The following is a 12,268-nucleotide window of genomic DNA, read 5'->3' as shown; positions in this document are numbered from 1 at the left end:
TGTGCAGAGAAAGGTGTAGGGATCTTGGACCTATACATGAACCCTGACCCATAACCTATAAGCCATCATCCTAACCTTTCATAGACCCTTCACGCACCTCTGAAAACTACCCAGTTTTATGTTAGAGTTTTGCAAAAGTATTGTTAGAGCTGGGGCCTCATGCATGGGTTTGTAATCCCAACATTCAGGAGGCTCACCATGAGTTCAAGGTCAGCCTGGACTACATAGAGAGATCCTGTCTAAAAGAAAAAAGCAATTGAGAAACTTGCAGAAATCAAGAAAATTAACCGTTAAATGGTATGGATACTGAAAGCAATCTTGGTAGGTTTGCCTACACCATAAATTAAGAAAGTTTACAAAGAAGCCTCCCTGACTATCAGCTAGTGTTTTTGTTTTTATTTTCGGTTCTTGAGACAGAATCCGGTATCCCAAACTGACCTTAAGTTAACCCTCCCACTTCCATGTCCTGAGTAATGGAATTACAGGTATGTGCCAACACATTTGAATAATGTGATGCTAGAGATCAAACCAGGGCCTCATGCATGCTAGGCAAGTACTCTATCAATAAAGCTACATCTGCCACTCCCAGCCAATTGTTAAACATTTATTTTATTTTATTTGGTTTTGTTTTATTTTATTTTATTTATTTTTAAGTCTTTTTAAGACAGAGTCTCCCTGTAGCCCCAACTGGCCTGGAACTCACTATTGTAGCCCAGGCCGACCTCTGTTTCAAAAGTGCTAGAATTATAAGGCGTCTACCATCACACTTGGCTTTTTTTAAAATTAATTAATTAATTAATTTTATTTATTTATTTTGTCTTTTTTGAGACATGGTCTCCTTGTAGCCCTAGTTGTCCTGGAACTCACTATATAGACCAGGCCGGCCTCAAACTCACAAAGATCTGCCTGCCTCTGCCTCCCAAGTGCTGGGATTAAGGGCATGCACCACCATTCCTGGCTTTTTTTTAAATTTTATGTGTATGAGTGTATGCATGTAAGTGCACCTATGTTGTGCAATGCCCTCAGAAGAGGGTGTCAATCCCCTGGATGGTTATTAGACACCATGAGGGTGCTGGGAACCAAATCTGGTCCTTTGCAAGAGCAACCAATGCTCTTAACTACTGAGCCATCGCTCCAGTTCCCAGTTGTTAGACATTTACAAGTCCACTAGGACTCCCTTGTGAAGCTTGTACATCCCTATGAATATTCCTCATTCCAAAAGTAGTATCATGACAATATTCTGGATGCCCATCTGCCCCTGCCTTCAGCTGTGAACAGACATGTGCAAGTAAACATGTACCCATGAGAACACATTGGATAATCTGCATGGTTGCTTGCATAGAGACCAGAGAAACCATTTCCAGAGTCCTATTGCATGATGACATGTCTTCTGGACCCAAGTCGCTGTGGACCTTGCTATGGCCTAGATTTGCTGCAGCTGTTAAGGCCTAGTCATATATTGAATTTCTCCTGCAGTATCAGGAGACCCAAGTATGCCTTGCTTGGCGGGGAACCTCGCTCTCATGATGGATGACGATACCACCTGGAGACACAGTCTTGGGACTTGTGTCTTTACAACAAGCCATTTATTACAAAATTCAGATGGATGGGGGCTAGAGAGATGGCTCAGCAGTTAAGAGTACTGACTACTCTAGCAGAGGTCCTGGGTTTGTATTTTAAAAAAAACAGCTGGGCATGATGGCGCATGCCTTTAATCCCAGCACTTGGGAGGCAGAGGCAGGCAGATCTCTGTGAATACAAGGCCAGCCTGGTCTACGTAGTGAGTTCCAGGACAGCTGGGGCTACTGGGAGACACTGTCTCAAAAAGACCAAAAAAAAAAAAAAGTTTTAGGCTCATCTCACCCTAGGGCCTGGCATCCTGGTTTTCTACACTGCAGCCCACATCTGAGCTGTAGTCTCCCAGGGCTCCCCGTATGGCTCAATAACTCTACTCATTCCTGATGCAGCTTCACAGTTGCAACTGTTATGTCCAGGTTAAATAAGTTATGGGAGGGTTTTGAAGCCTACTGTATAGTAGATAGGGTTCCAAGGCAAGGAGCAAAATCCCCACAGGGCACAGGAATATGCCCTATACCGAGTCTCTAACCCCTGTATTCCTATAAACAAAATGGAGGATATACTCAAGGATGTATGTCTCAGATCTACTGCCTTACCCTCAGCCTACCCCTAAGAGAAGTCCTCGATAAGCAATACCACTCAGTAAACCATATTTCTCAGTAAGAGATAGCCAAGGTATCTACTACTCCAGCTCTGATAAGGAACCCCACAAACTGTGGGTCCAGCATGAGGACACTATTGACTAGTATATTTTCAGTCCCCACACAATTGACCCTGTAAGTTGACTTGTCTCCCACAACAGCTGCTCTGTCCACTAACAGGCCTCTTGGGCCTACACCAGGGCACTTTTTGGCCTTCTAAGTATTCGACATCCTGGACTTTGAGCATAGCTTTCTGAGAAAGGACAGCTGAGCCTGGGCCTGAACATCTGCAGGGGATGGAATAGGTGGAAAGAGGAGTAATCAGTGATCCTTACCCTGGGGCACGTCCAGTTGACCCAGACTTTCAAGATATATACTGCACATGGTCCCTTCTCCTGCCATAGCCTAACCCCTTCCTTCACCTGCTACTCATCCATCTGTCTGTTTGGCTTCACCTTGGGTTATTATGGCCCTCTTTGGCCAAGCCAAGCCCTTGACCTAATCTAATAACAGTGTAATACTTTGAGAAGCTGGTCATGGTGGTAGGACACCTTTAATTCCAGCAGAGGCAGAGGCAGGTGGATCTCTGTGAGATCAAGGCCAGCCTGGTCTACACAGTAAATTCCAGGCCAGCTGGGTCTACATGGAGATCCTGCCTCAAAAAAACAAATAATAGGGGGCTGGATTGATGGCACAGTGGTTAAGAACACTGGCTGTTCTTGCAGAAGACCCAGGTTTAAATCCCAGCACCTATATGGCAGCTAGCAAATGTCCATAACTCCAGTTCCAGGGGATTAGACACCCTCTTCTGTCCTCCTCGGGCATTGCATGACACAAGTGCACTTGCATACATGCAGGCAATACATGCACACCCATAAGATAAAAATAAATAAAATTAAAAATTAAAAAAAATACTACTTTGAGGAGCTTCTGGGGCCTTCTGACCTACAGTTCTATTTGACTATACCCTGTTTTATGGCCCACAGTGTCCAGGTTAATGCAGTCAGTTCCCTCCTGTGGAGAGATTGTGCATTAGCCTAGCCAGAGATACCTTCTGCTCCATGACTCCTAGACTCAAAACTCAGGCAGGCCACCTTATGACCCTGACTCTTCCTGGGCTGCTGCTGCACCAGGAATTGGTCCCAGGAATTGAAGCAAGTAAGACAGGACTTGCAGTGTGGGAGGGAAACTCTGGGGCCTGCGCCACATATCGGGCACCTCAATATTAGATGTCCTTTCTGTAGTGGTAGGCACCCATGTGCTGGACACAGGTGTTGAAGATGGAGCCCTGTTGGTCACAGGTACAGGCTATAGAATAGAGATTGGGTCATGGCAGACAGCAGATGGGACTAGCCCTAGCTTCAAGAATGGCTCTGTGAGATGGCTCAGTGGTTAAGAGAACTGGCTGCTCTTCCAGAGTGATCCAGGTTTGGTTCCATAATAAAATATTCAGTGTGACCATGACTCAATCTGAAGAGTAATTAATAAAGAATATGATGACTTAAAGCCAAAGGTCTTAGTTTGGGAAAGAATAGTATTTTTTTTTCTCTTAAGGATAGCAATATCTTGTTCCACACCTGACCTAAGAAATGTAGAGTTGTGTGCCAGGTGTGGTGGTGTATGCCTTTAATCCCAGCACTAGGGAGGTGGAAGCAGGTGGATCTATGTGAGATGTAGGCCAGTCAGGTCTACATAGTGAGTTCCAGACCAACTGGGGCTACAGGGAGAACCTGTCTCAAAAACAACCCCCCCCAAAAAAATGAAGAGATGGCTCAGTGGTTAAGAGCACTGGCTACTGAACCGGTTTGGTTCCCAGCACCCACATGGCAGCTAACAACCATCATTAACTCCAGTTCCAGGGGATTCAATGCCATCTCCTGGTCTCCGCAGGTACTGTACAACATGGTATACTTACAGACATGCATATAAAACACTCATACATGTAAAATAAAATTAACTAAATGTAACAAAAGTGGCCCTGTGAGCTAGGTATGGAGGTGTATGCCTGTAATTCCAGGATTTGGGAGGTGGAGACAGGAAGATTAGGAGTTCAAGGAACTTCGGCTACAAAGCAACTTCAAAGCCAGCTGAGCTACATTTGATCCCATTTTTCATTTTGCAGGCTTTCCTAGGATGATGATGATGATGCCATTCACCCAGGCAGAAAGAGGAGGAGGAGGAGGAGGAGGAGGAGGAGGAGTGGTCTTGTGCTGGGTGTGGTGGTAGCTCACATCTGTAATCCTAGCACTCAGGAGGCTAAGGCAGGAGAATCACAGGCTCCAGGTCAACCAGGGCTACATAGTGAGTTCAATGCCAGGATGAGCAACTTAGTGCTAACACTTGGGAGGCAGAGGCAGGGGGATCTCTGTGGGTTCAAGGCCAGCCTGGCCTACATAGTGAGTTCCAGGACAGCTGGGGCTACTGGGAGACCCTGTCTCAAAAAAGACCAAAAAAATTACTTATTTGTTATTTATTTTTTAAATGAATAATTTATACATGCATATAAGGTGTTTTAATCAAATCCACGCCCACTTCCTCCCCTCCAACTCCTCCCATATCTCCCCATCACTTTTTTCTGATAACTTCATGCACTCTTTCTTCTTTTTTTTTTTTTTATGGGACTTTCGGCTACTCTAACATCCCCCCCCCCCCGAAGAGGTAACCCTAAAATCTTTTAAGGATTAGATAAAGGCTCCCAAATATTTTTGACATTTTTGGCCTTTGGAATGGAGTAGGTTACTAAGAGGCCCAAGGATATTCTGAGTTTTAGCCAAGAAACTGGCTACTTTTCTTTGGGGTGTTTTTACCCTAACTGCCTAGCCAATTCCTACTTCCTGTTCTTATCACACCATCCTCTGAAGGGGTTACCCAAATTGCCAATAAGGAATCGGGATGCAGACCGCTCTGGCTTCTTCCATGCTGAACAGCGATGCAGAGTGAGGCAATTGGAGTACCCCTTCAGTGGGTCTATCTAAAAGACTCCCAAATTGCATAACTCTTATCTCTAGGGGGAAATGAAAGTCCTTGAATCATGAATAGGAGATGTGAAGGAGAAGTAAAGGCAAGAGTAATTGGCATTACAAGTTCTAGACAGGGGACTAGAATAAAGTCAGAACAGTCAAATGTTCATATGAGAATCCATTGGAATTTCTTGACAAGGGCTTCCAAAGCATCCCTCTATTGGGTTCCTCCTCATTTTCCTTTTGTCTTCCAAGGCTGGACTCTAGAGTTGGAGTGGATAGAATCAGTGTCAGTTCCCTCTCAAAGGCTTCAAGATAGGGGGAGAAAATAAATTTATCCATCATTTTAGAACAATAGCTGGTTGTCTCCCTTAGCCACAGCTGGGCACTACAGTATTGGATACCAACATTTGAAGTCTGACATCTGAACAGCACTTTCTGGTTAGGAACAAAATCATCAATGAGAAATAATTGTCCAAGTGAGTGACTTTTTATATGGACTTAAAACTAATGTCTGGGAAGTGTAATCCCTTGAACTCTTAAAGAAATATACTGATGACTTTATTCTTTGGTTATACTTTCCTTTTGGGTGTTTAAGACCATACAGTTGGCCCAAATAAATCAATTTATTTTTATACTTAAGGTCATTTGAGGATCTGTTCCTCAGGGGTCACATGGGCTTGGGAGGAGCTCCTGGCTCCTTTCTGTTACCAGTTCCATCTGTGTGAAGATAATAAGTCAAAGGTCCTGCTCGCCCATGTCTGGCTTCACTTGGAAGTATGAATGAGAGGTTTCCTCTGAGTTGACCCTCCTCTTTGACGATTGGGACACTGGTTCAAGTCCATCTCATGGGGTCTCCATGTCCTCCCTGAAGAAGAGGACAGGTGACTCACCACAGTTACTGGACATTTTGAGAGATGTTCCATAGTCCCTTGGAACTTAGTTGACCTTGGAGGGCGAAGGGAAAAAATCGTCCTTTAAGTCCCATTGACCACATTAGTATAGGCCTCAAACTATGGCTGTTGAACATCCAATAAGGTTAGTTCCATCAGTCTGGTACTTTAAATTTATCATGTGCTATGTAGATAAAGATTAGATAAAAAATAATTCTCAGGTAAAACTTAACTAGATATATATTTTGTTCCTTAAACTAGTTGGCTAAACTATGACCATAGAAAATGTAAGATTATGTGTATATTATTATTTATTTATTTTTTGGTCTTTTTGAGACAGGGTCTCCCTGTAGCCCCAGCTGTTCTGGAACTCACTATGTAGACCAGGCTGGCCTTGAACCCAGAGATCTGCCTCTGCCTCCCAAGTGCTGGGACTAAAGGCGTGTGCCACCACGCCCGGCATGTGTATATTATTTTTGTCTCATCCTTTATCTATCATAACAAACTGACACAGACCTTCATTACTTGCTTAGGCTTTCTCATTTTTTCTATTTTGGAAAATATCTCCTTCCCCATATCCTTTTAACATCTTTTACATTCTCGTTTTCTTTTTTTAAAAAACAATTGTGAGACATAATAGCATTAACAAATTTTCCATCTGTTGAAAGACTTCTTTTTCTTGGGATACTAAGCAATGCTTATTCCCTTTTAAGGTCTAGTGTCGAGCTAATGTTTGATTAAAGTTTTACTGGGGAACCAAAGAATTTATTGAGCTTACTTACCAAGATAACTGAGGGGTTGCTGAGGTGTATGTATGACCTGAGGGTACACACACTGGAAAGCCTTTACCCAGTATAGGTCATGCCTGCTCTTCCCAGCCTTCCCCAGATTGTATACTTTAGCCCTCCCCAAATTCAGAAGGCCATGTGTGAGTAGGGCCAAATTACATACAGTTGGCTGGGAAGAGTGGTTGGATGCTCCAGTGAGGGTCCAATGACCCTGCTTGGCCCTCCTTTAATGAATAAGCACAACTGTCAATAAGCCCAATTGTGACGATGTTTAGTGATCAGGCTCAGCTGAAGTTGTGATGATGGTAGTTATTTCATGCAGAAGGGACTGCTGTATAGCATCATCCAATTGCCTCACCCTGCATCCCTGTTCAGCATGGAAGAAGCCACAGCAGTCTGCATCCCAATTCCCTATTGGCAATTTGGGTAACCTCTTCAGAGGATGATGTGATAAGAATAGGAGGTAGTAATTGGCTTGGCTAGTAGGGTAAAAAGACCCCAAAGAAAAGTAGCCAGTTTCTTAGCTAAAACTCAGAATAACCACGGGCCTCTTAGCAACCTACTCCATTTCAAAGGCTAAAAATGTCGAAAATATTTGGGAACTTTTATCTAATCCTTAAAGGATTTTAGGGTTACCTCTTCAGAAGGGGGACTGTTAGAGTAGCCAAAGCCCCATGAAAAAAATAAATAAGCCGGGTGTGGTGGCGCACACCTGTAGTCCCAGCACTTGGGAGGCAGAGGCAGGCAGATCTCTGTGAGTTCCAGGCCAGCCTGGACTATATACGTCGAAAATATTTGGGAACTTTTATCTAATCCTTAAAGGATTTTAGGGTTACCTCTTCAGAAGGGGGACTGTTAGAGTAGCCAAAGCCCCATGAAAAAAATAAATAAGCCGGGTGTGGTGGCGCACACCTGTAGTCCCAGCACTTGGGAGGCAGAGGCAGGCAGATCTCTGTGAGTTCCAGGCCAGCCTGGACTATATACTGAGTTCCAGGACAGCTGGGGCTACAGGGAGACCCTGTCTCAAAACGACAAAAACAAACAAACAAACAAACCCAAAAACAAACATTGGCTGTTCTTACAAAAGACCTGGATTTGAATCCCAGCACCCACATGGCAGCTTGGTCTACATAGTGAGTTCCAGGACAGCTGGGGCTTCAGGGAGACCCTGCTTACAAAAACAAAAAAAAAAAAAAAACCCCAAAAAACAAAATAAAATAAATAAATTGAAGAAAGAGTACATGAAGTTATCAGAAAAAAGTGATGGGTAGATACGGGAGGAGTTGCAGTGGAGGAAGTGGGCATGGATTTGATTGAAACACCTTATATGCATGTATGAAATTCTTAATAAATTATTTATGTAAAAAACCAAAATAGGATGAGTCCTTTGAGTATATGCCAATGAATGGTATAACTAGGTCATATGGTAGGTTCATTTTTAGTTTTTGTTTTTTTTTTCCTTTTGTCTTTTTGAGACAGGGTCTCCCTGTAGCTGTAACTGGCCTAGAACTCACTATGTAGACCAGGCTGGCTTTGAACTCACAGAGATCCGCCTGCCTCTGCCTCCCAAGTGCTGGGATTAAAGGCATGCACCACCACCCCAGGCCATTTTTACTTTTTTAAGAGTTCTTGTTTTCCATATGGGTTGCATGAATTTGCAATCCCACTAGCAGTGAATGAAAGTTCCCCTTTCTCCACATCCTCATCAGCATTTGGTATCATTTTTCTCCCTTGATCCTAGCCAGTCTGATTGGGATGATACCTTAGGGTGGTTTTAATTTGCATTTCCCTAATTACTAATGATGTTGAATACTTTTTGAGATTTTTTTAGCTATCTTTATTTCTTCCTTTGAAAACTCTGTTTAGATTTTTAGCCCATCTTTTCTCTTTTTCTTTCTTTTCTTTTCTTTTCTTTTTTTTTTTTTTTTGGTCTTTTTGAGACAGGGTCTCCCTATAGCCCCAGCTGTCCTGAAACTCACTATGTAGACCAGACTGGCCTTGAACTCACAGAGATCTGCCTGCATCTGCCTTCCAAGTGCTGCAATTAAAGGTGTGTGCCACCATGCCCCAGCTAGCCCATCTTTTCATTGGGTTATTTGGGTTCTTGATTCTTTGTCTTTTGAGTTCTTCATAGATTCTGGATGTTAAACTTCTGTCAGGTGTGTCACTAGTGAAGATTTTTTCCCATTCTGTGGGTTTTCTCTTCACATTTTTGATTGTTTCTTTTGCTGTACAGAAGCTTTTTAGTTTAATGAGGTCCCACTTGTGATTGCTGACCTTCATTCCTGAGCAACTTCTGTCTGATTTAGAAAATCCTTTCCTATACCTATGTCTTGTAAGTTACTGCCAGTATTTTCTTCTAATAGTTTCAGGGTTTCCAGTTTCACACTGAGGTCTTTGATCCATTTGGAGTTGACTTTTGTGCAAGGCAAAAGATAGGGATGTAGTTTCATTCTTCTACGGGTGGAGATCCAGTTTTGCCAGCACCATTAGTTGAAGATGCTGTCTTTCCTTCATTGTGTGTTCTTGGCTCCTTTGTCAAATATCAGGTGGCTGAAATAGTGTGTACTCAGGTTTGCATCTTCAGTGATGTTCCATTGATCTATGTGTCTATTTTTGTGCCAGTACCATGCTGTTTTTATGACTATAGCTCTGTAGTACACTTTGAGATCTGGTATAGTAATCCCCCCAGCATTGTGCTTTGTGCTCAGGGTTGCTTTGGTATCCGGGGTCTTTTATGCTTCCATATGAATTTAAAGATAGTTTTTTTTCTAATTCTGTGAAGTATGTCATGGAGATTTTGACTGGGATTATGTTGAATCTATATATTCCTTTTGATAGGATGATCATTTTCACAATATTAATTCTTCCAATCCATGAGCATGGGCAGTCCTTCCATCTCCTGGTTTCTTCCTTAATCTCTTTAACAATTTAAAATTTTCATTGTAGAGATCTTTGGTGTCTTTGGTCAGATTTATTCCAAGATATTTTAATTTTTTTTGGCAGCAATTGTGAATGGGAGCATTTCCCTGTATTATTTCTCCAACTGCTTGTTATTGTTATATAGAAAGGCCACTGATTTCTGTAGATCGATTTTATATCCTGCCACTATACAGAAAGTGTTGATCAGTTCTAGGACTTTTCTGGTGGAACTTTTGGGATTTCTTAGGTACAGTATTATATCATCTGCAAAAAGTGATCGTTTGACCTCTTCTTTTCCAATTAGTTAGTACTCCTTTAATTTCCTTCTCCTGTTTTATTGCTCTAGCAAGAGTTTCAAGTACTATGCTGAAAAGGAGTGGAGATAGTGGACATCCTTGTCTGGTTCCTGATGGAGACCCTTGTCTGGTTCCTGATTTTAATGCGAATGCTTCCAGTTTTTCTCCATTTCAAATGATGTTGGCTGTGGGTTTGTTGTATATAGTTTTAATTATGCTGAGGTATAGTCCCTCCAGTCCAGTTCCTTCTAGGACTCTGAACATCAATGCATGCTGAATTTTGTCAAAAGCCTTTTCTGCACCTATTGAAATGAGAATGTGGTTTTTGTCTTTGAGTCCATTTATATGATTAATGATGTTTATTGACTTGCATATATTGAACCATCCCTGCATCTCTGGGATAAAGCCTATTGATCATGGTGAATGATCTTTTTGATGTGTGTCTGTATGCAGTTTGCAAGTATTTTGTTGAGAATTTTTGCATATATGTTTATTAAGGATGTGGGTCTATAGTTTTCTTTTTTGGTTGTGTCTTTATCCAGTTTGGGTATTAGAGTGATGCTGGCTTCATAGACAGAATTTGGGCATTCTCTGTTTCTATCATTTTGAATAATTTAAGTAGTATTGATTGGAGGTCTTCTTTAAATGTCTGGTAGAATTCTAGAATTCTCCTGTAAATCCATCTGGGCCTGGGAGGCTTTGTATTACTGTTTCAATTTCCTTATATGTTACGGGTCTGTTTAAACTGTTGATCTCTTCTTTGTTTAACTTTGGTGGTTCCCATGATTTTAGATATCCGTCCATTTCTTTTAGATTTTCAAATTTAGTACCATATAGGTTTTTTAAATATTCCCTTACAATGGTCTGGATCTTTTGGGTGTCTGTTGTTATGTTTCCCCTTTCATCTCTGATTTTGTTGTTTGGATTTTCCCTTTCTTTCTTTTGGTTAACTGGGCTAAGGCTCTGTCTTTCTTGTTTAGCGTTTCAAAGAACTAGATTCATTGATTCTTTGTATTGTTTTCATTTCTATTTCATTAATTTCTGCTCTGATTTTTGTTATTTCTTCTCTCCTGCTGAGTTTGGGTTTTGTTTGTTGTTGCTTTTCAAGTGTGTTGAGTTGCAGTGTTAGGTAATTTATTTGGGCTTTTTCTAATTAAAAAAAATATATTTTTATTTTTATTTTTTTTAATTTTATTTGTGTGTATTGCCTGCATGTAGGTAAGTACAACGGTGTCATGCAATGCCTGCAGAGGTCAGAAGGGGCTGTTGGATCCCCTGGGACTGGAGTTACGGACAGTTGTTAGCTGTCATGTGAGTGCTGGGATTCAAACCGGGTCTTCTGCAAGAATCAGTGTTCTTAACTGCTGAGCCATCTCTCCAGCCCCTTATTTTTTTATTTTTTTTTTATGTGTATGCTTGTATTGCCTGTATGTAGGTAAGTGTACCCATCCGTGTCATGCAATGTCTGAGGAGGACAGAACAGGCTGTCAGATCCACTGGAATTGTAGTTATGAAATGGAGTTAGGTACTGGAGTTAGGGACAGTTTTTAGCTGCCATGTGGGTGCTGGGATTCAAACCCGGGTATTCTGCAAGAATAGCCAGCATTCTTAATCACTGAGCCATCTCTCCAGCCCCCTCTTTCTAATTTTTAAATTTAGGCAGTTAGAGCTATAAACTTCCCTCTTAGGACTGCTTTTAAAGTGTCCCAGAGGATTTGTTGTGTTGTATTGCCCTTTTCGTTGAATTCCAGGAATTCTTTTATTTCTTTCTTTTCTTTTTTTTTTGAGACAGGGTCTCCCTGTAGCCCCAGCTGTCCTGGAACTCACTATGTAGACCAGGCTGGCCTTGAACTCACAGAAATCTGCCTGCCTCTGCCTCCCACTTTTATTTCTTTCTTAATTTGTCCTTTGACCCTCTCATTGTTTAGAAGTGTGTTGTTCAGTTGCCATGAGTTTGTGTAGTGACTAGGGCTTGGTCCAGTGTTGATTTTGAGCTTTATTGCATTGTGGTCCACTAGACTGCATGGAATTATTTCAATTTTTTTCTATTTGTTGAGGTTTGTTTTGTGGCCCAGTATGTGGTCAATTTTTGAAAAAGTTCCATGGAGTGCTAAGTAGAAAGTGTATTCTTTGGTGCTTTGGTGGAATATTTGGTAGATGTCTGTTAGGTCCATTTGATGTATGGTATCA

At 41.8% G+C, this 12,268-nt stretch overlaps 1 pseudogene; it reads right to left on the bottom strand.

The window, feature by feature from the left end:
- Positions 1 to 3,444: 3,444 nt before the first annotated feature.
- Positions 3,445 to 12,268, bottom strand: part of LOC108491769 — an 18,996-nt pseudogene continuing 10,172 nt past the window's right edge.

The sequence above is a fragment of the Nannospalax galili genome, unplaced genomic scaffold, assembly GCF_000622305.1.
Source record: "Nannospalax galili isolate Female #2095 unplaced genomic scaffold, S.galili_v1.0 scaffold786, whole genome shotgun sequence".
Classification (NCBI taxonomy): Eukaryota; Metazoa; Chordata; class Mammalia; order Rodentia; family Spalacidae; genus Nannospalax; species Nannospalax galili.
The sequence above is the reverse complement of the archived record's forward strand: the minus strand, read 5'-3'. Positions and strand labels throughout refer to the sequence as shown.